Source organism: Lissotriton helveticus, chromosome 2_1 (genome assembly GCF_964261635.1).
Source record: "Lissotriton helveticus chromosome 2_1, aLisHel1.1, whole genome shotgun sequence".
In the NCBI taxonomy this organism is placed as follows: Eukaryota; Metazoa; Chordata; class Amphibia; order Caudata; family Salamandridae; genus Lissotriton; species Lissotriton helveticus.
In genome coordinates this window covers 880,194,237-880,217,369 of record NC_136059.1, presented here as the reverse complement: position 1 = coordinate 880,217,369, position 23,133 = coordinate 880,194,237, and positions in this window count along the sequence as shown.

Genomic DNA, 23,133 nt, shown 5'->3' with positions numbered 1-23,133 from the left:
GCTGACTCCCCGACAGTTGCAATCACCCTAGACACTGAAAATGCCTTTAAAGTAGACTGATCTTACTTGGATGCAGCGCTAGATAAATTCAAATTGGGAGACAATTTCATTTGCATGGTGATGGCACTCTATTCAAATCCCTCAGCCGAAGTTAGAGCGGGTGGCGGCCTTTCGTCCTCATTCAAACTGGAACAAGGCACAAGACCAGGCTGTCTCCCTTCCCCTTCTCTATTCCTGCTTGCTATTGAGCCTTTCCTTTATCATCTTAGGAATAATGAACAGATTAAAGGGGTATGTATTGGCGATTGCACGGTCAAATTTACGGCCTACGCGGACGATGTCCTATTGATATCTGAAGACGCCGAGGCTGCCATTCCAGCTCTAATGTCCTCAATAGCGGACTTCTCCATGGTGTCTGCTTACAAATTAAATAAAGATAAAACAGAGGTAAAACTATTGAACAACATTGGTGACAAAGACATTATGGGTAATTCAGGCTTACTTTGGCAACCTAAATGCTTCAAGAATCTGGGACTGGAGTTTGAGAAACATCTAATCAGCACATTAACAACGAACGAAAACTCCCTTCACAAAAAGATATCCTCCCTGCTGGATGGATGGTCCCCGAAATACTTATCATGGTGGGGTAGGGCGGAAACTTTGAAAATGATGATTACCCCTCTAGTTAATTACCTTGTCTGCATGCTACAAATGCTGCTATCAAATGAATTCCTGAAGAAGGTTTATAAACTCTTCAATACATTGACATGGCAGGGTAAGAAACCTAGAATCTCCCTGAGTAAACTTCAGCTGTCTAAAGAAAAAGGAGGCATAGGTCTCCCGAATTTCAGGAATTACCAGACTGCGTTTTTATGTAAATAGGGCTCTAACTGACTTCTCCCACAATTAGACTATATCCCTGTCTGGTTGGACATAGAAAAAGCGATCATTAATAACATGCCTCTCTCCGCTCTCCTAACAACTGATGACTCTGCTTTCCTCATTCCAAGTATTTTTTGCTCAATACCAAAAGAGCCCTGCTGAGTCTAGAATGAATATCAAAGGCCAAGATCAAAGTTAACAAATCCAACCTAACCTCTTTATGGCACAATCCGAGTTTAAAGGTAGACGGCAGGTCACTCTTCTGGGATCACTGGTCAAAAAGCGAGGTAAATCTAGTCAAAGATCTATTTACAGGACCACTGCCTTTACCCTTCTCTGACCTACAGACCAGACACAGGCTTAAACCTCTGGATTTTTATAAATTTCTAAAACTCAAATGCTCTTATCATTTCAGTCCATTACTCCCTCTGACCCCTCGTTAGTTAGCAAACTTACCCAAATTGTGAAGGCTGGACATGCTGTTTCCAGGATATATAAACTTCTCTCTCCCAACTCACAAAAAGCGCATAGGAAATGTGAGATATCTTGGGAAAATGAGATAAACTCTTCCAAGATCCCCTTTGACTGGGAGAAGATCCACCTGACCCCTTTCTCTAACAAAATCGCGTCTATACTCTCACAAACCAAAATAATGTTAATTAACAGATCGTACTGGACCCCGAAATTTTTTTTCAAGCTTAAGCTCACCAACAATCCGACTTGCTGGAACTGTAACTCCCATGAAGGTAACTTGGACCACATGCTCTTTTATTGCCCTGCCTTACAATCCTACTGGGACAAGATCTATAACTACATACACAAAACCTTCCACTATCGACCACCGAGAGACTTCTCCTACATTTTACTGGATGCCCTAGATCCTCATCTTGCAAACATCCAAGATAGGCACTTGATGAATCTCATGCTCACTCTCGCTTGCAAAGTCATTCTAAGCAAATGGAAAAGTGCCACTGAAGTCTCCTTTAGAATGTCGCAGGAGTGGCTGTTTTCTTTGAGAGGTGCAGATAATGAGTCTCTCCATACTTCTCCATTGCGTAAATCTCACAGAAAACTGTGGGGCTCTCTCGACTCCTCGCACTCATGCTATGAACCACCATAAGCTGCATCCATTATTGGGTCTAATAGGTCTCTTTCTCCTTATAAATTAGGAATACTTGATGCTGCCTACATATGTGACTTGGCTGTACTAACCACTTAGACATTATCAAGCTTGTGCCCAGCGTAGTAAAACTGTTAGTACTAGAGCACTGTAAATCATTATTGTGTTCTTTATTACTATTACCGCTGTTATTATCGTCCTTATTATTATTATTTCTTTGTCATTATGATTACAATTATGTTTTTAATTTCACCTTACCCTTTCTCATTCCTGAATAATTCTAGTATCATTATTGTAATGTATGGTGTTATCGGGATTAGTATTACATCTATTACTGTCACTTTTGTTTCCTTTATGGTACTGTACTGTTTGTCTCAAATAAAAATGATTTGAACACAAAAAAAAAGAAGTCAGCATTTACAAAGGACAATGACACAAGCCAATGACAAATAAGGGCAGAGAGTGGGCGGGGCTTCAATCTATACTCCAATACAGCATGCCCCGCAGAGCAGTTCATGCGCTGCCCAGGCTCGACCTAAGAAGGAGGAGGCAGTGAAAACGGGATGCAAGAAGTGAATAGAGAGTATGTCTATTGTGCTATGCAGCTGGGTTTTGGAGCAGTGGAATAATAAATGCAGTAGTGGGGATGGCATAGAAACTATGCCAGAGGAAGGATGGCAAAGATTAAGGTGAGTTTGGACCTCCGTTGCCAGTGGGCCTGGTCAGCAGTGAGTGATAGAGGTGCTTGCCAAATTACATATTTGAAATGTGACTCTTTTAAAAACAATCTTTACCCAATTTAGAGTAGAAAATCCCAGTTCTACATGTGAGTGGTTGTTAAATGACCCCCAAACATGGCAAGGAGGCACTCCAAGGTTTTTGAAGAACAAAAATATAAAAAGGTGCACAGCAAACAAAACAGCATATTAGGACATTACAACAAATTCTAAAGAGAGACACTCAGTTCCCAAAATGTATATGCACAAAGGATGGGTCATGCACAGAAGCAACAACAGACACAAACAATCATTGGGCCCGCATGCCCTCCCCTCCGCCGACTACATCCTCCTGGGGGACCTCAACTTCCACCTGGAGAACAACAACGACCGCAACACCATCACCCTGCTCGACAATCTCGCCAACTTCGGACTCAAGCAACTGGTATCCACCCCCACCCACCTCGCCGGACACACACTCGACGCCATCTTCTCATCCAGCAAACACATCGCCTTCAGCCACGCCACTGGAGTCAACTGGACGGACCACAGCTGCGTCCACTTCACCTTCAGAAGAACGACGATCCACCACCACCAGCAACCGGTTGCTCGAAGAAGCTGGAACAAGATCACAGCCGTCCAGCTCGCCGCTTCCCTGAGCCAGCACCCCCCCACCAGCTCAGCGAACCCCAGCCAGGCCGCCGACAACCTCATGAAGTGGATCATCAACTGCGCGGACGAACTCGCCCCACTGAGGAGCCCGACCAGCAGACCCGGCAGCAAGAAGGCCCCTTGGTTCACCGACGAACTCCAGAGCTCCAAGAAGAACTGCCGAACCCACGAGAAAGCCTGGAGAAGGGAACCAACACCGGACAACATGACCGCCCTCAAGCTTGCCACCCGGAAACACCATCAACTCATCCGCGCCACTAAGAAAAATGCATTCAAGGACCGGCTGAACAACAACGCACACAACAGCAAGGAACTCTTCAACATCGTAAAAGAGCTCTCCAACCCCAACGCCGGAAACAACGACATCACCCCATTGCAAGACCTCTGCAACTCCCTCGCCGCCTACTTCCACAACAAGATCGCGGACATACACAACAGCTTCAGCACTCACCCGACGCACGCCACAACCGAACCACCGCCCCCCACCACCACCCTCCGCAACTGGACTCTGATAAGCACCGAAGACACCATCCACATGATGAACTCCATCCACTCCGGATCTCCGACCGACCCCTGCCCTCACCACGTCTTCAACAAGGCCGACGCAGTCATCGCACCCCACCTGCGGGACATCATCAACACCTCCTTCAACACCGCCACCTTCCCGGAGAGCTGGAAGCACGCCGAACTCAGCGCCCTACTAAAGAAACCTACAGCGGACCCCACCGAACTCAAGAATTACCGCCCCATATCGCTCCTCCCGTTCCCATCCAAAGTCATCGAGAAGACAGTCAACAAGCAGCTGGCCACCTTCCTCGAGTCGAATGGATCCCTCGACCCCTCACAGTCTGGCTTCCGAGCCAACCACAGCACCGAGACCGCCCTCATCGCTGCCACCGATGACATCCGAGCCCTGATGGACAACGGGGAAACAGCGGCCCTCATCCTCCAAGACCTCTCCGCGGCTTTCGACACTGTCTGCCACCGCACCCTAGTGCAGCGCCTCAGCAACGTCGGAATCCAGGAGAAAGCACTGGAATGGATCATCTCCTTCCTCGACGGAAGAACACAGAGAGTCCGCCTACCACCTTACAAGTCAGAGGCCACCGGAGTCATCTGCGGCGTCCCTCAAGGATCCTCGCTGAGCCCCACCCTCTTCAACGTCTACATGAGCCCCCTCGCAGCCATCGCACGCCAACACAACCTCAACATCATCTCCTACGCCGACGACACCCAACTGATCCTCTCCCTGACCAGCGACCCCGCCGCCGCCAGAGCCAGCCTTCACGAAGGGATGAAAGACGTAGCCGAGTGGATGACGACCAGCTGCCTGAAACTGAACTCAGACAAGACGGAAGTCCTCATCCTGGGTTCCTCGCCCTCCGCCTGGGACGACTCCTGGTGGCCCCCCGCCCTGGGCAGCGCACCCAAACCGACAGACCACGCACGCAACCTGGGCTTCATCTTGGACTCCTCCCTCACCATGACCAGACAAGTAAACGCCGTCTCCTCGTCATGTTTCAACATCCTGCGCATGCTACGGAAGATCTTCCGGTGGATCCCCACCGAGACAAGGAAGACGGTCACCCAGGCCCTCGTCACCAGCCGACTGGACTACGGCAACGCACTCTACGCCGGAACCACCGCCAAGCTCCAGAAGAGACTTCAGCGAATCCAGAACGCCTCAGCCAGACTCATCCTCGACATCCCACGACACAGCGACATCTCCGGACATCTGAGAGACCTGCATTGGCTCCCCGTCAACAAAAGAATCACCTTCCGCCTCCTCACCCATGCACACAAAGCCCTACACGACCAAGGCCCCAGCTACCTCAACAACCGCATCAACTTCCACGTTCCCAAACGACAGCTCCGTTCAGCCAGCCACGCCCTCGCCGCCGTCCCCCGCATCCGGAGAACGACAGCAGGAGGAAGGTCCTTCTCCTACCTGGCCGCCAAGACCTGGAACTCCCTTCCGACCGACCTGCGCCTGACCCAAGACCACCTCTCCTTCAGGAAGAAGCTCAAGACCTGGCTGTTCGAGCAGTAGCAGCACTCCCCCCCCCCTAGCGCCTTGAGACCCTCCGGGTAAGTAGTGAGCTATATAAATGTCTTTGATTGATGGATTGATTGATTGATGCTTCGTTTTCACCTATGTAATTAATAAAGAGCTGTTTTCATCAATCATCATCCAGGAGAAGGAAAGAGCTCCCTGACAGAGTGAAGAGGATGTGGTGCAGTGGCCAGAGCTACTGTCTCGAGAGCTGGGATCGTGGTTCGCGTCTCGGCAGCGCTGCGCAACATCCTGTGATTCTATGAAAATCACTAAATCTCTCCCGGTGATAAATTGTTATATAAATATGCTGCAAGAGTAAAAGGCAAAACTTTACGAAAACATAGGTCCACCAAAGTGGATGTTAACAGTATTGCGGTGGCAGGAAACTGATAAGAGACGCAGATGAGGAACAAACATTGGTAAATGCAGGAAAATATGCTACAGCCAGTAGAAATGAATGAAAGGTAAGTGGCACGCTCAAGAACCAATGAGAAGCCAGGAAAGAGAGGAGGCATGATGTAAGTCCCTTTTAAGTTTATATTGAAAACAATAGATTTCTCAAGTACAGCGCAAGTGCTGTGCAGGTGAAACCTAAAAAGGCCCAAAAACATAAAGCAAGTCAAGTCAAGCCAAGTCAAATTTAATCATGTCATATTTAATTAAAACCATACATGCAAAAGGATAAAGCATTCATCGTATACAACGATAAAGGTAATATAAAATAGTATAACACAATTTTCTAATAAGTTTAAAATCGAGCTAAAAATGGTTCTCCAGTTCTGCGTTAAAAAGGTAAAATATTCCTTGCTGATTGAGCAATAACTCCATGAAAACAATCTCAGTCTTCAAAACCATCTCATCGAGTAGTCCTGCAATGTATTATTGGTAATGTCAAGAAGACATAATGTGCAGTGTCCTGGCTGGTGGGTTTGTTGGTCAGTTGGGCCACCCCAGTCTCTAATCATAGCAAAAAGCACAGAAAAGATGTAAAGTGTGCGCAATTAAAAACCTCTGAAGTTTGCACTCATGCACAAGAAGCAGCTATACGCAGAAGTTTCTCAACAGACTGCATATATTTCACAAATCTCACTACCATTATGAGATACTCTGCTTTCAGGCAGACCATTACAACATGTCTACAAGAGCAAAGGGCAAATGCAGACTATGTGAATAATTGTTTCTCTGTGAGATTAACATAGCCTGCAAACTGCATTGGTGCTTTTCCTTATCCTAGTGGGAATGCAGTCCAATGTTGGAACCTATATTGATAAGTTTTAACTTGTTCAGATATACAGACCCTTAAAATTGGTTGCGGACCCAATTTAAAATAATTATTTTAAATCGTCCAAGCGTGCATATGAAGGGCTGACTTTTGTTTGTCTGCTTGTTGCGAGGTGGTGTGCACTACTTTGCTGATTATTAAGGCTTGGTGAATGAGAGGCCACCCCCGCGACTAGGGGAGGGGGGCCTTTAGTGGGCATTCCGTGCCCGCCTCAGTAGGTGAGTTTCGTTCTTGAGATAGACGTCATGGGGAGGGTCTCTCCGTAATGTGAGACGCTTGGTGGGCGTCTGAGGACCCTCCCTCCAAGGTAATAAGAAGTGCAGCACCCCTGGGAGTAGCCCTCTTTCGTCTCTCGCCTGATTACAAGAAGGCTGGCCGGGAAAATAGTTGGCGAGCGGTGGAGTCAGGCCGGTCGGCTTTGCTTTGTAGACAGGTGAGAGGCCATAGCGTAGCGTCTAAGGGCATATGTGATGGTGGCGGGAGCCTCGGGTTCGGGCCCCGGAGAAGCATTTTAATTGTGGAGGTATTTTTCCTGTTTTGAGCAAGGATGAAATATATGCTGGTAAAAGCGCCCCGTGTAGCGTGGGTGATTAGCCCAAGTAAGCGGGCGATAGGTGTTTGTGGTAAGTCATAGGGTGAGGGAAACGAGCAGCGATATCGCGGACAGAGCGAGTGCAGCGTATTAGGTAGGTGGAGGGAGGGGCGTTCCCTTCCGAGCCGCGTGGCGGGATGGGGTGCGCGTCGGGCTACGGGCCAGAGGAGAGCGGAGTTCGAATAGTTAGGGATGAGTTTTTAAAATAAATAAAAAATAAAAAATAAAAGCACAGCGTTATGCAGGGTGTGCGATGTTTAGGAAAGCATTGTCTCGCACAATTAAGAAGCGCGTTCGCGAGAAGCCCGGGTATGGTACAGCTGTGTGTGTTCCACCTTTGTGGTTTTTTCTGCCGATCAAGTACGGAAACAATACACATCCCCGTTTAAATTTTATGGGACCTCAGCGCTAATCTTGTTAACTCTTTGTGGTTTCTTACTTTGTAGAAATGGGGTGGGAAGCGCAGAGCGCAATGTCACTTTGATTAATAGGCGAATTTCCCCACGATTGCTATGCGTTTTTAAAATACGAGTCTCGGATGCATGGAGGGGCGCAGCCTGAGGGGTGATTCGGTGTCAATCATGACGAGGAAAACTGGCTGCAATGCAATGATCGTGTGTAGGGGCGGGGTCAAGGGAGTCCAGTGATTACAAAGACAGGGAATACTGGCTGCAATATATATGATTGTGTGTGCGGGCGGGGACAAGAGGGTCCAGTAAACAATAAGACATGGGGAGATTTTTGGGGAATAATCTGCCAACTTTTGCTTAATAGAAATGGGAAAAGTTTTGGGCCGGCAGGCAAGTGTCATCAACATTTGCAATCTCTGCAGCAGAGTATATTATATGGCGTGCTGCAGTGATGGTGCGATTAACACCACTTCATCCACGATTAACACCACTTCATCCACCAGGGGTGTCACCTGATCAATAGTTCACCAGCATGGCCGGTATTCTCGGACAGTTTAAAATATATTACAAGGTGGCATTTCCCCATTTTTGAAAGCCAACAGAATTTCAAACGGTAAAATTAGGGTAGATGGCTTTGATTCGACTAGAGGCGCGCAAGCGGTACGGTGCAAAGGGGCCGCAGCTTACGTCATTGACGGGCATGGTGCCCGGGGGTTAAATGGCATGGCTGGCGCAGATAGAAGGAGGCGCGCTAGTGCACGACCGGTTGTAAGGGGCATATATGTATCGACCAATTAACCAATTAATGATTGTGTTTTCTTTCTTAGTAGGCGGAGTGCCGCTCAAGCGGACACGGGGGGCAAGGAGGCCCCAGCAGCAACAGAGGAATTCCGTTCATTGGCGGCATTGTGTGAGGCCGCAAAGTAAGGAGGTATTGATTGGGCTCTGAGGACCCTATCGCAGGACGGGGGAACAAGTGGGCCTGCCCGGGCAGGCTGCGAGGAGGTGGTATTTTTGGGCGGGTTGCTAATGATTGTTTGCACCTGCAAGGGGGCGCTGCTTCCTCCGTGGGTTCCTTGGTTCGATCCCGGGTTTCAGCGGAGGGTTTTTTCTGCTGACTGAAAAGCGTTAGACACGGGAATAAAATGTCATAGACCTTTTGGGCTAAAAGTGCAAGACGATCTATGTGCCAAGTATACACTCTACTCATTCGTGGGCGATGTGACTTGTAAGCTAAGCTGATCATTAAACTCTTTCATGGCCGCGCGGCCGGTTTCATACACAACTTGGGTACGGGTTGTTTTTCAGTCGGTTTTAATCGGAACAGTCGCCCCCTGAGAACAGAAAACCTAGATATCTACCGTAGCCAGGACAAGCAGTCAGGAACTTCTTTGTTATCCGCATTGATATGGAATGGCCATTAATGCAGCGCCTAGTTCGTGCAAATTTTGGGGATCAGCACTAATTGGTGGGAACAGGACGGATTTTTCATACTGTCTTTGGCTCAGAGCAGGTGAGAGAAAGGCCCCCCGTGTAGGTATAGATCTATATCAGTTGCACAGTGAAGGGTGACATTCAGCAATCGGAAATGGTCTTTTGTTTTAATGTTCAGGAACTTTTGGTTGGAATAAAGTAGAAGACACAATTGAGACCAGACAGGCGTGCATCATCGGTGACCATGTTTAAGGGCTTTGGGGGTCAGGCCTTACTATCTCCTGGTTCCATCGATAAAAGAATAACAAAGCAGGTTTTTTGACTGCTGTTGACTTATGCTAATTGTTAATTTACACCCTTGAGGCCCATACAATGAGGGCTAGAGAACACAGGTGCAATCCTAACAGAAGACATCCAATCATGGGGTTGTAATTAAAAACCGTCAAATGCTCTTTTACGTGTTGCACACAAATGGATGCTATTTTCCTTTTCAAAAGGTTTAAAAAATGATAAGTAATTTTAAGTAATAGGTCAGTGGCTAAGGGGTAGTGCAAACTGCGGGTGATTGCGGTATGGGACCGTGCTCGTGTGCGCATTGCTCAGTCTTCGGGTCGGGGGTGCATGCTAATGGAACCCTTTTTCTAGGAAAGCGGAGAGGTGATTTTAAAGGATGAGCAGGCAGAGTGGGCAGGGTTTCGTTGCCAGCCTGGGAACCTGCTTTTATTAGATGGAAATAAATTGATGTAGTTTCCCTTGGACACTGGTTTATAAATGAATGTACATTTAAAGAAGATGCCAACAACCGAGGGGGTAGGGCGGGTTGGTTGTTAAATGTGCATTTCAACATGAAGGGGTCGCAATTTCCAATAGCTAACGCCAGTAAACTAATTGTAGTATTCATGTAATGCAAAACACGACAAGGCATCCGGCGCTTTCTAAATATATGTCCCCTAGAGTCACTCGGAGTACTGGTTTTCTTTAGAGATGTGGGGATATTGAGACATCATGAGGGAGTTTTTGCGCTTCAAGGTACGGGGTTGGGGAGCGCGCACGGGTGGTGGCGCCTCTGTGATTGATGACGGTGGTTGCGCGGAAGGGAGCCTCCGCGCTGGTCGGGCATTTGCGTGGATGGAGCAGCTAGTGGCCGCTGCTCTGCCGGGTCCTCTTGGCACAGGGCCAAGATAGGCGCAGTCATGTTTGCTAGTCATTTCCAGCTTGCCGTTGTCCATCAATAGACAGAATGGACATGTAGGGGCACGGCGAAAGGGTGAAACCCAACAACGGGCGTCTGTGTGGAGGCTCGGGAAGCCGTCTCAGCGGGGCTGATGCACAGGACGAGGCCGAGGGCACATTGAAAAGGGCAAATAGCAATTGCTTCCACAAAGGGCCTGACTGCATTCAGGTCTCTCCTTGTTAAAAGTTTGAGAACGTGTTGTATTGTACACAGGCGGCAGTAGGAGGCCTTTCACAATTCTTCTTTCCGGTGAAATGCATGCGTCATTTCCTTCCATCTGTGGGTGGCATGGCCCTGGGGTATTCCAAGCTATATAAGTCGTTTAAAAAATAAAAAAAAAACAGCGGTAGTGCTGGGACTGGGGGTGGCATTGCTCTGGGGTATTGCCAGCTATATCAGTCGTTTAAAAACAGCAGTAGGGCTGGGAGAAACATGTGAAATGCATTTGTTCCTGATTATTTAGGTTTGCTGGTTAGTGATTGTGGTGTGATCTTGTAAGGGCTATCTGCAGGAAGGATGTGTAATTGCTGCCATAACAGTTGCTTCCATAACCAGAGTAAAGGCATACATTATGGGAATGTCCATGACATGTCAGAACAATCAACCTAATCTGCTCATTCATGCCGGATCTACTGCAAAGAGCTCCTGGTTTACAGGGGGCCATCTGTGGTAGGAGTTAACGGTTGCCGGTGTGTTGAAGTCGATAATGGCAGACGGTTCATCAATGAAGAGTCTGAGAATCTGCGTCACTGTGGTTGTGGCTACAATCTGAATTTTACTCAAAAGGTTAGGTTTCTATCCTGCCGTTTTTTCAGGTTACATTTCAAGATTGGTTCACAAGGGGTGATTTGGTTGCAGTTATTGGAAGACGAGATACAATTCTGAAAGCATTGTGTGGCTGACTATGGTTTGGGGATGCATAGAGATGCCACATCTGCAGGTTTGTTGGGGCAATAAGTGTAAGGGGACACGGAATGCAGTTTTTCACTACATGGTAATTAGTCACCTAGGGTGCGGAGGTAGCCAGCAGTTGGTGGTACAGGGGCATTTTCGCCGGTTGTTGTGCGTCATTAAGGGAGTTAGCCAATGACTAGATCATCTCAGTGTGAAAACTCATCACAACTGATGGAAATATTTTGGTGACATATTCCCTGGGATTAATTGCGACAGATTCTCAGGCAATGTGAGGAACGGTGCCAGTAAGTCCTTACCGAGGACTGAGGGTGTACAACACAAGGTGCATGGAGGGGCCTTTGGAAGGTACTCTATTGTAAAGCTCATCCCAATAAAATGTCGAGATGCATTGGGTCTTGCTTAAATGCCTAACACTGCTATGCAGCACTTCTTTTCCTGGTAAGGAGCTCCCATCTCATCCCAATACAAGGTGGTGACTCATTGGGTTTGGCCTAATTGCCAAGTACTTTTACGCAGAGCTTCTCTTTTTCCTTCAACTACGGCAGTCTCTCGTAAGGGACTTATGGGGTACAATGCAATTCACAAAGAGTGGGCCTGGGGAGGAGAAAGCATTTTAAATCTCATCCCAATAACTGGTGGCAATTGAAATGTGGTGTACTCCACAGGTACTGTGGGGGATGGAATCAGCATATCAGATTGAGGATGTGCGGTGTACAACACAATTAATAGAGTGGACGTGGGGAAGGAAACCTTGAATGGCCAAATATTTATATGCAGACTTTCTCATTTCCTTTTATGCAGCGGCAGTCCTTGGGGAGGACTGGTAGTGTGCAACACTATTATCAAAGAGTGGGCCTTGGCATGCTAAAGTGCATCCCATAATGGGTGGGGATTTATTTGTGGCATAAACCCCGAGCGATGTGAATAGCTACCAAATCAACCATCAGTAGGGTTGCTTGGGTCTGGGGCTAGTGGTATGTCATTTTACATGTTAACAGTTTTTAGTGAGGGCCAATGGGGTGCAATACAATTAGCATTCAGAGGGCAGAGTGCAGGAGTACAGGCCAGTTAAAGTCCTGCACAAGAGGGTCTCCTGGTGGACACAAAATATGCAGCATAGCAGAGTCGTTTCTAAGGACACTGGGGTGCCAGGTTGTTAAGGCGGTATGTTTGGTGGCGCCAGCTGAGGGTATAGGGAGCCTGGGGGCTGGCTGATAAAAGTGGAATGTCATATGGGTGGCTTTGGCAGGTTAGACTTAGACATAGCTTGCTGCAGACATTGACTTCAGATGAGTATCGGACAGGGGGGGTGCACCTGTCTAGGGTAGGGTTGGAGGTGTTTGTGCAAATCATTCTGGGGGCCATTGCTTTGCATCCTGGAAGAGTGGCAGGGCGTTAGCGTGGGGGGAGGGCAAGGGTGCCAGTGGGTCTCCTTGCCCTGTGGCGGGGTCCCTGATAAGAGAAAAGGCTGGGGGACCCTTTTTGGACGGAAAAATGGTTGCCCCTGGAGCAGGGGAGGCAGTTATGGCGGCTCTAGGCTGGCGGGAGAGGGGGCCGTCCTGCTGGTGGTCCTGGACTCTCTGGCTCTACCCTAGTAGCTGGTGGCTTGAAAGGGGGTGGTGTTGTGTCCTGCTGGTACAACACGCCTCTAGAGATGCCAATTTGTATATATATGGTAAACTGTGGCGCATATGTATGGGCGCAGCATTTATGTGTGAATTTAATAAATGGTCAATGTGGGAAGTTTTACCCACAACTGAAATGGTGTTTTGGTATAATAATAAAGCTACGCAGAGGACATCAATCATTTGTAAGTGTTTTACTGGGGAGGGGTGAGCCAGGGGTGTTGAGCGAATGGCACGAGATATCCCCACTATGAGAGGCCACCCCCGCGACTAGGGGAGGGGGGCCTTTAGTGGGCATTCTGTGCCCGCCTCAGTAGGTGAGTTTCGTTTCTTGAGATAGACGTCATGGGGAGGGTCTCTCCGTAATGTGAGACGCTTGGTGGGCGTCTGAGGACCCTCCCTCCAAGGCAATAAGAAGTGCAGCACCCCTGGGAGTAGCCCTCTTTCGTCTCTCGCCTGATTACAAGAAGGCTGGCCGGGAAAATAGTTGCCCACCCACCAATCCCTAAGTTCAATTGTAGGGGGCGGGGTCCCTGATAAGAGAAAAGGCTGGGGGACCCTTTTTGGACGGAAAAATGGTTGCCCCTGGAGCAGGGGAGGCAGTTATGGCGGCTCTAGGCTGGCGGGAGAGGGGGCCGTCCTGCTGGTGGTCCTGGACTCTCTGGCTCTACCCTAGTAGCTGGTGGCTTGAAAGGGGGTGGTGTTGTGTCCTGCTGGTACAACACGCCTCTAGAGATGCCAATTTGTATATATATGGTAAACTGTGGCGCATATGTATGGGCGCAGCATTTATGTGTGAATTTAATAAATGGTCAATGTGGGAAGTTTTACCCACAACTGAAATGGTGTTTTGGTATAATAATAAAGCTACGCAGAGGACATCAATCATTTGTAAGTGTTTTACTGGGGAGGGGTGAGCCAGGGGTGTTGAGCGAATGGCACGAGATATCCCCACTAGGGAACGGAGGCTGCCCACGGCACAGCCGCCTGTAAATTCTGGATTGTTTGATCCCCAAAAATCTGAGCTGTGGACTTACTGCCTGTATTTGTTGTTATTTCAAGCAAAAGTTGACTTTCCAACAAATCAACCTTGGCAGCACGCAACTTCAAACAGGTTTTCAGATAGGCTCCTTTCGGTTCCAAAGTCTGGTTGGACAGACTGAATTCCAGGCGGATTTGCGCTGGAGATGTGTGTTTAGGAAGGTGAAAAGCCCTTATGTAGATGGTAGTTATGAGTTTATCAAATTGTCTAGAAACTCTTCCGAACTTGGTCTCTGTTCCGTAGGCTATGGTACAACAGAGGGAGTTCCTCAAAAAGGAACAATGCGAGATCTGCTTACATGAATGTGGCAGCACCCCTGCAAGGAATACAAACCTCAATTTATGAAGAAACACCTCCCTGTTGACGAATGAGTCGCTGACAGTCCAGAAAGGTTTTCAGCTAAAGGGGAACAGCGAGAATGTCTGTTGACTAAAACATGACTGACAAGATTAGCAATAGACTCTGAAAACAAAAAGAGACAAAAGTTGGAGGACCTGTGTTAGTTTGACCTCTCCACTGTGACCAAAAGAAAACAGCATGATTCAGCTTCCTGAAGGCTCAACATGATGGGTGATATGAACTTTTTCAGGTTACTCCTTATGCATGCCCCACATTTTGACATGCACTTGCATGGTGAAGTAACCCCGTCTTAATTACATGGGGTCTGCTTCTGAGAAGTGGTAATCTCTGCCCATAACTCTGCGTAAATGCCTTCAGAGAAAGTGCCGGTCTTCTCCCCTCCTCTTCCTGTTCTTGCAGGTTCTTCCTCTCAGGTGAGTAGACATATTGGCCTGTCCTGTGCTCTGGGACGTCACTCAAGTAAGGATGTGGTGGGCTTCGACTTTAAAATTAAGTTTAAGACTTATACCTGTTGCCATAACTCAAAGCAATACAAAATGGACGTTCCTCACAGATAAGACTAGCCATCAACTGTACCAGGATCAAAGCTACCTGAATCTCGAGAAATGCCTAAAAGCAGAGTCTGTGGTGGTTAGTAAGAAAGATTCATGAAGGCAGTGTGCCAGCTCTAAGTGTTTTCAAGACTTCAGATTTTTTAATTATCGGAGGATAAAAACTATATTATGATAGCTGAAATCAAGTGGGACCCGAGAAATCTCCTGAAACTTGCAGCAATGGGGCAGTGGGTCATCAAAGCCCATACTTTGAGCGCCACGTTTGAAAACATGGCAATGGTTGTAGTGTTCATCTACAACAGTCAGTTTTCAATCACTTTAAACACGCCATTTTTCCTTCACCTAAGTTTGTCATGATATATTTAACCTGAGAATATCAAAATCACCGATTGATTATATTCTCATTCAAGGATATCATTAGGCATTTTTTGAGGATGTTGATTCATTAGAATTCTTGAGTTTGGCAACCAGCGTGAATTAGATAAGAGAGTGAAAGTAAAATGGAAACTGGACCTCAGGGCTAAAACAAGGAATGAAACAGATCTGAACATTTTGGGATGATTTTTGCCCTTAAACTATATGAACATGCTCTTTTTCCATTTTGCTGACAAATCAGCTGATCGGTATTTTTAGCTAATTTTACAAATTCTCCTACCTCCTTAACAATATTACAGCCACTAGACTTTGATCTAATTGCACAACTCTGATGCTGGTAGCTTTGGTCGATATCCTTATCTGGATCAAGATTTTTTTAACTGTCTTTATTTCACCTCTTTGTGGTAAATTAGGCAGTGCTTGGTGAAAAGAAAATCCCCACAGTATTATGAAAGCAAATTTATTGTGGTTATAATGTTTGAAAACATTGTTTGTGCATTTTTATTGTGTGTTAATAAGGACAAGGGAACCCAATTGTAATGGCCAGGGACCTTGGGTATTGGTAAGTTACAAACACAGTTGTTCCTGACAGGGAGAATACATAGGAAGGGAATAAATATATAGACTCTGAATCAGTACTATATTAAAGCTGTCCAGCCGGACAGGATTATTTTAATGATGCTTTCAGTTCGAGACACAAAATAAAGTAGGACACAGTACTGCATCCAATGCAAAACATACAACTTAAAACATAAATAAAACCTCAGGTAGGGAGACAAGCATGTGAACTATACAGAAGCTACAACCAGCCAAAATGAACAACGACACCGTTACACTTAAATAGCAAATTGGATAGGGTTTGCGGTGTACTATTAGTCGATGACGTTCCGATCCCATAAAAACAATACTGGGATCATCATCAGGACTTTGTGTTACATGCCCGAGGAAGATTTGCCGTGTGAAATGCACATATGTAAGCGTCTAATGGGGGAGAAGGTCCCTGATGCGCCGGGTTCGCCGGGAAGGTGGAACCATCCATATTGATTGTAAAAACAATCCGAGTGTGAATACGCAAGGATTATTGATAATGAATTATAAAAGCAGGACCGCAGTGGCGGGTCTGAACTGGGAGTAAGCCGTGATGGATCGTAGTGGCAAGTCCGACCAGGGAGCCGGCCGCTGTAGAAAAGAGATGGAACAATGACCATCTAAGTAATAACAAGGGGACAAGGAGGAATTAATCTGGACAGCAATGGCGGGTCCAGAGTTTAGAAAGCTGGTTCAATGACCTGAGTGACCCGAGTTGTGCGTGCAGATTCAATGAGTTTTTTTGTGACATTTTGTTGTGGTGGTGACGTATTGTGCTTTAGTGGTGCATTGCTGTATTGTGATGTTGTTTTTACTATTAGTATGTGTTCAGGGTTGATTTTTTCGAGTGTGCTTTAAAAAGAAGAGTGACAGACATAAAGGAATAGATACCAAGAGGGAGATAAATGGGGCCATTTTTAGGTGGAGCCTAGAGTATGGAAGATCGGGGGTAGTTCAGTTCACGAGGGAAGCTCCCCCCATATTTTTCATTGGCTTGTGTCTTTGTCCTTCCTATTGGTTTATAGGCTTGTTAGTCCCTCCTTATGACGGCCATGTCGTCATTGTATCCTTCCATGGCTATTAGCCCCTTTGATTGTTGCACGGTATGTGATTTTTAGTTTGTGAGCACTATTCTCCTTCTCTCCCCTCCCGCACTCCTGTTGCCTGTGCCTTCAAGCCCCCCTCCCGCCCCCACTCCCGTTGCCCGTGCCTTCTTCCCCCAACCCCGCACTCCCGCTGTCTGTGCCTTTGCACCCACTTGCCGCCCGTCCGCACTCTCTTTTGCAATTAAATAGGTCTTGCGTAATTGCTAGTCCTATTGCATTGCAAATGCTTGTTTCTAAAGATTGCGCACTAGACGTAAGGTACGTGGATGTCGTTCACCAGCTGAAGTACTGGAATTGTAGGAATATTTTTTCCTGGTCCTATTTGGTTGTTTTATGGTGTTTGTTTACCCAAATGTACTTCTTGCTCGCTTTTAGAGCGCTCTGAATGCCTTTAGACAAAGTCTGCGTCATACAAAAATCGCTAAATTAAAGATTAAAAAAACACGCAGGTGTAGTATTAGTAGTCCATAGGACGAATCATTCAGGGACTTTATTTTTGCTTTCTGGAGTAAGTATGTGGTCGAAAGACTGCAGGTTAAGAATCCAGAGCAAAAATAACCGATGTTTCCTTTGTGTTAACTCAATTTATCTCTAAAGAGCATCTTACCGCTTGTGACTATTTTTTATATCGTTTTTGAAATGTTAAAAATACAACTGTGAGTCCTCGTACGTAACTTGTTTTTTTCCGGAAAAAAGGGCTGGAGAGCATGGGAGACGGCAGGGGGGGGCAAGGAGGGTTGCTTCCCCCCCCTGGAGCGCCCCTCCTTGCCCTCCCTGCAGACGCCCATGACCATCACCACTCCGCGTCTTCAATCCCTCGTTCACTCTTTTAAACTTCACGCCAACCCATCTCCCTACTACCTCGACTTCAAACAGAGGCACAACTAGAGTCACGTTTCGGGGGGGGGAGCTAATCCATCCAGCCATATGCAGTGTGGAGATGCAGGGGCTCTAAGAAAGGGTGAAAACACAACAAAGCCTAATTAACAAGTAAATGGTCTTTTAAAGACCTGTGTGAAGTACTCGGGTGCTGTGTGTGCCCAGGAAGCTGCCTCAGCCGGGCCGACACCCGGGGGTGGGTTGCAGACGGCGTTGCGCGCCTAACTTTAAACACTCTTGGTGCTAAAATCTGTGAATTTGTTTGTTGCTACTTTAGTCTCCAAAGGCAGCTTTGCTGGTGATAACAATTCAGGCACAAACTACGATTTGCACCGGATACAGCATTATTATTTGGGTACTGGCAATGCGGTATGTATTTGCACCCAATTACATGTACCCTGAAATAAGGGATAACATGAGTAAACATTTCCTGTGGCAAGTTTTGAATGTTATTACTCCGAGCATACAGATTGGTACATCAAATATCCTCCAGGTAGGACCCTTTGACAACTGCATGAGCAAACACAAGAGCAAACCGCATGTATGATCAGCTCTTAACAGGAGTAAGAACAAAAAATATAACCTTTTGCCTTTGTTCTCTCCACCCACCTCAGAATTAGGCCTGTACGGTGGTGTTTCCTCTTAAACCCTCAGCGTAAGAACTAGAACAAACTAATGTAACTGTTTGTGTAATTGCGTATTTGTTGGTCAACCTGTCCTGGCACACATTGTTAATAGAGGGTAGAAAGCATTTACCACTTGCTTGTGAGCGTTATTATTTATTTGAGGTAAACCCACGCCCTTCAAAGATTGGTGCACTTTAAAACGGGTGATTTACCACACACCTTGACAGTATATTGAGAACGACCTCATGTGGGGTAATACATGTGCTCAGAACAGTGCAGAACATGAGGGTGCTCCTGCCTGATCCCTGGGCTGTTATTAAGCATGGTCCAGGATCCAGGGTGCCCTCCCTGAGGTAATGCTGATTTTGGCCGCGTGTAATTTGCCAACACCATGACACATTTAGGAGCACCCGCTACTGACAGCTCTTTATTCTGAGCATCAACCTGCAGGCGGTGAAGGGGCTTTTTTTTTTTCACTTCCAGGTGGACCCAAAACAATGGACTACTTTAAATGGCCATCGGCCCTCCTTTTGTTCGAGTATCACCTGGTGGAACCCCAAAACAAGGGCCTAATTTAAAGGGCCATCAGCACTCCTTTTGTTTGAGAATCACCATGGTGGGAACTACCTGGAGCCTAACACCTAAATGCTAATGCAATTGAGGGAAACTAAGACCCACAGCTTGTGATCTGTACAAGGAAAATATGATTTGGAAGCAGGTTTTTGACGTTGTTCAACCTCTGAGTATAAGAGATGAGCACACACCGTAAGTACAAATGGGGGTGGGGTCGCACACTACTCACACACCAGCGGGATCGCCCCTAAGGACTGTGGTAAGTGTAGTTTGTGTTCCGCGATGCATCTTCTTTCGATTCTCTGCTATCTTCGCTATCTTCGCCATCCCTTGCCTGGGACCCCGCACCTACGCGCCTGAGTGGTACTAAACCTGGCAGATATTTGGCAGCCACCGGCAACCCCAGAACACGGCCTATCCCTGCTGACGAGGGGTGATACCCCGAAACACGTGTCCAGGGATGGCGAAGACAGCAAAGTTTTATTTATTTATTTATTTATTTTTAATTTTTTTGGGTTAAAAACTTTTATTTAGTGTTACAAGTTAGTACACCGCTATTCAGCCAACAACCCGGAGGCAGGCAGCATCAGAATTTTCAATTGGACCTCATCATGTGGTCTCATTTCGTATATATTTGTACATATCTTGCAACATTGATGTGTGGAAAATAAAGAAGGAAGAAAAACAAATAAACAAACACACATAACCAAACCAATAGCGTTCTGTGTTTCGTTGCGTTAAACTTGTCAGTACATAGAGTGTCGTGTCACCATCACTGGAGCGAGTCCGTTAGGTCTCGTCTACGAAAAAAGGGGGGGGGAGGGGGGAGTGTCACAATAGGCAATCCACATCAGTCATCCCACTCAGCCATCCATACGCATTCATAGGGCTAAGACCTATTCTCACTCAATCACAACGTCATCCACACCTCAGTTCGCAAATTATAGCACCATAGCATGTGGGCTCTCATGTTTCGGTTCTCCGCTATTTCTAAGCGCTCTCACCACCTTCCCGTCCATAGTCACTCATCCATCTCTTCTCCAGCCAGCCAGGCCGTCAAGGGTTGCCAGATATCAGCAGGTCTAGATCTCAGTGGTAGGAGTTCCCAATATGTAGTCAGTTGATCCCGACAGTACAGTGCCGAGTTGATCCAGCCCGTCACCCTTGGAGCTACCCCTTGTTTCCAATGTAGTGCTACTGTCTCTTCGCCAGTAGGAGCAACATAGCGACCAATTTCCTTGAGGCATTGGGTATACCGGCCACAAATCCCAGCAGGGCCATCAGTGGATCAGGAGGCATCGGTTCACCTATCATTTGTCCTAGTTTCGAAAATACCTCTGCCCAATAGTGCTGCACAGGAGTGCATGTCCACGTGAGGTGAAAGAAAGTGGCATCCACAGCACCACAACGCCAACACCGAGATTCAGCTAGTAAGCCCATCTTGAAGAGCTGTGCCGGCGTGCGGTATGTTCTATGCAGAAAATTAAAGTGTATTAATCTTAGCCTGTAATTAGGTGATAGGTTTTCTAATTGATTGCAGCAGAACGTCCACTGTTTGTCCGTTATGCTTACTCCCGACTCCGCTTCCCATTGCGCTTTCGAACCGGGTCATACCCGCGGCGCCGTGTCCTGTGTTATTTTATAGATCCTGGTAATCAGTTTGTTTGGGGATTTGTTCGCTAGTATGTCTTCCAGTGCCGAGAGCGATGGTGGCACTGCTGAGAACGTCGGGTATCTAGCCTTACATGCCACTTTAAGCTGATAATAGAGTAGCAACTCAGACGCCGTAGGCACCTCTGATTTGCAGATTGCTGCCAGCTCTACAAATATGTCATCTGGGTAAAGGTGAAGACAGCGAAGATAGCAGAGAATCGAAAGAAGATGCATCGCGGAACACGTAACTACATTTACCATAGTCCTTAGGGGCGATACCGCTAGTGTGTGAGTAGTGTGCGACCCCACCCCCAATTGTAATGTTAAAGCTCCCTCGAGCAGTTGGCTGACGAGCCTGGGACCCCGCACCTACGCGCCTGAGTGGTACTAAACCTGGCAGATATTTGGCAGCCACCGGCAACCCCAGAACACGGCCTATCCCTGCTGACGAGGGGTGATACCCCGAAACACGTGTCCAGGGATGGCGAAGACAGCGAAGATAGCAGAGAATCGAAAGAAGATGCATCGCGGAACACGTAACTACATTTACCATAGTCCTTAGGGGCGATACCGCTGGTGTGTGAGTAGTGTGCGACCCCACCCCCAATTGTAATGTTAAAGCTCCCTCAAGCAGTTGGCTGACGAGCCTGGGACCCCGCACCTACGCGCCTGAGTGGTACTAAACCTGGCAGATATTTGGCAGCCACCGGCAACCCCAGAACACGGCCTATCCCTGCTGACGAGGGGTGATACCCCGAAACACGTGTCCAGGGATGGCGAAGACAGCGAAGATGCAGAGAATCGAAAGAAGATGCATCGCGGAACACGTAACTACATTTACCATAGTCCTTAGGGGCGATACCGCTGGTGTGTGAGTAGTGTGCGACCCCACCCCCAATTGTAATGTTAAAGCCCCCTCGAGCAGTTGGCTGACGAGCCTGGGACCCCGCACCTACGCGCCTGAGTGGTACTAAACCTGGCAGATATTTGGCAGCCACCGGCAACCCCAGAACACGGCCTATCCCTGCTGACGAGGGGTGATACCCCGAAACACGTGTCCAGGGATGGCGAAGACAGCAAAGTTTTATTTATTTATTTATTTATTTTTAATTTTTTGGGGTTAAAAACTTTTATTTAGTGTTACAAGTTAGTACACCGCTATTCAGCCAACAACCCGGAGGCAGGCAGCATCAGAATTTTCAATTGGACCTCATCATGTGGTCTCATTTCGTATATATTTGTACATATCTTGCAACATTGATGTGTGGAAAATAAAGAAGGAAGAAAAACAAATAAACAAACACACATAACCAAACCAATAGCGTTCTGTGTTTCGTTGCGTTAAACTTGTCAGTACATAGAGTGTCGTGTCACCATCACTGGAGCGAGTCCGTTAGGTCTCGTCTACGAAAAAAGGGGGGGGAGGGGGGAGTGTCACAATAGGCAATCCACATCAGTCATCCCACTCAGCCATCCATACGCATTCATAGGGCTAAGACCTATTCTCACTCAATCACAACGTCATCCACACCTCAGTTCGCAAATTATAGCACCATAGCATGTGGGCTCTCATGTTTCGGTTCTCCGCTATTTCTAAGCGCTCTCACCACCTTCCCGTCCATAGTCACTCATCCATCTCTTCTCCAGCCAGCCAGGCCGTCAAGGGTTGCCAGATATCAGCAGGTCTAGATCTCAGTGGTAGGAGTTCCCAATATGTAGTCAGTTGATCCCGACAGTACAGTGCCGAGTTGATCCAGCCCGTCACCCTTGGAGCTACCCCTTGTTTCCAATGTAGTGCTACTGTCTCTTCGCCAGTAGGAGCAACATAGCGACCAATTTCCTTGAGGCATTGGGTATACCGGCCACAAATCCCAGCAGGGCCATCAGTGGATCAGGAGGCATCGGTTCACCTATCATTTGTCCTAGTTTCGAAAATACCTCTGCCCAATAGTGCTGCACAGGAGTGCATGTCCACGTGAGGTGAAAGAAAGTGGCATCCACAGCACCACAACGCCAACACCGAGATTCAGCTAGTAAGCCCATCTTGAAGAGCTGTGCCGGCGTGCGGTATGTTCTATGCAGAAAATTAAAGTGTATTAATCTTAGCCTGTAATTAGGTGATAGGTTTTCTAATTGATTGCAGCAGAACGTCCACTGTTTGTCCGTTATGCTTACTCCCGACTCCGCTTCCCATTGCGCTTTCGAACCGGGTCATACCCGCGGCGCCGTGTCCTGTGTTATTTTATAGATCCTGGTAATCAGTTTGTTTGGGGATTTGTTCGCTAGTATGTCTTCCAGTGCCGAGAGCGATGGTGGCACTGCTGAGAACGTCGGGTATCTAGCCTTACATGCCACTTTAAGCTGATAATAGAGTAGCAACTCAGACGCCGTAGGCACCTCTGATTTGCAGATTGCTCCCAGCTCTACAAATATGTCATC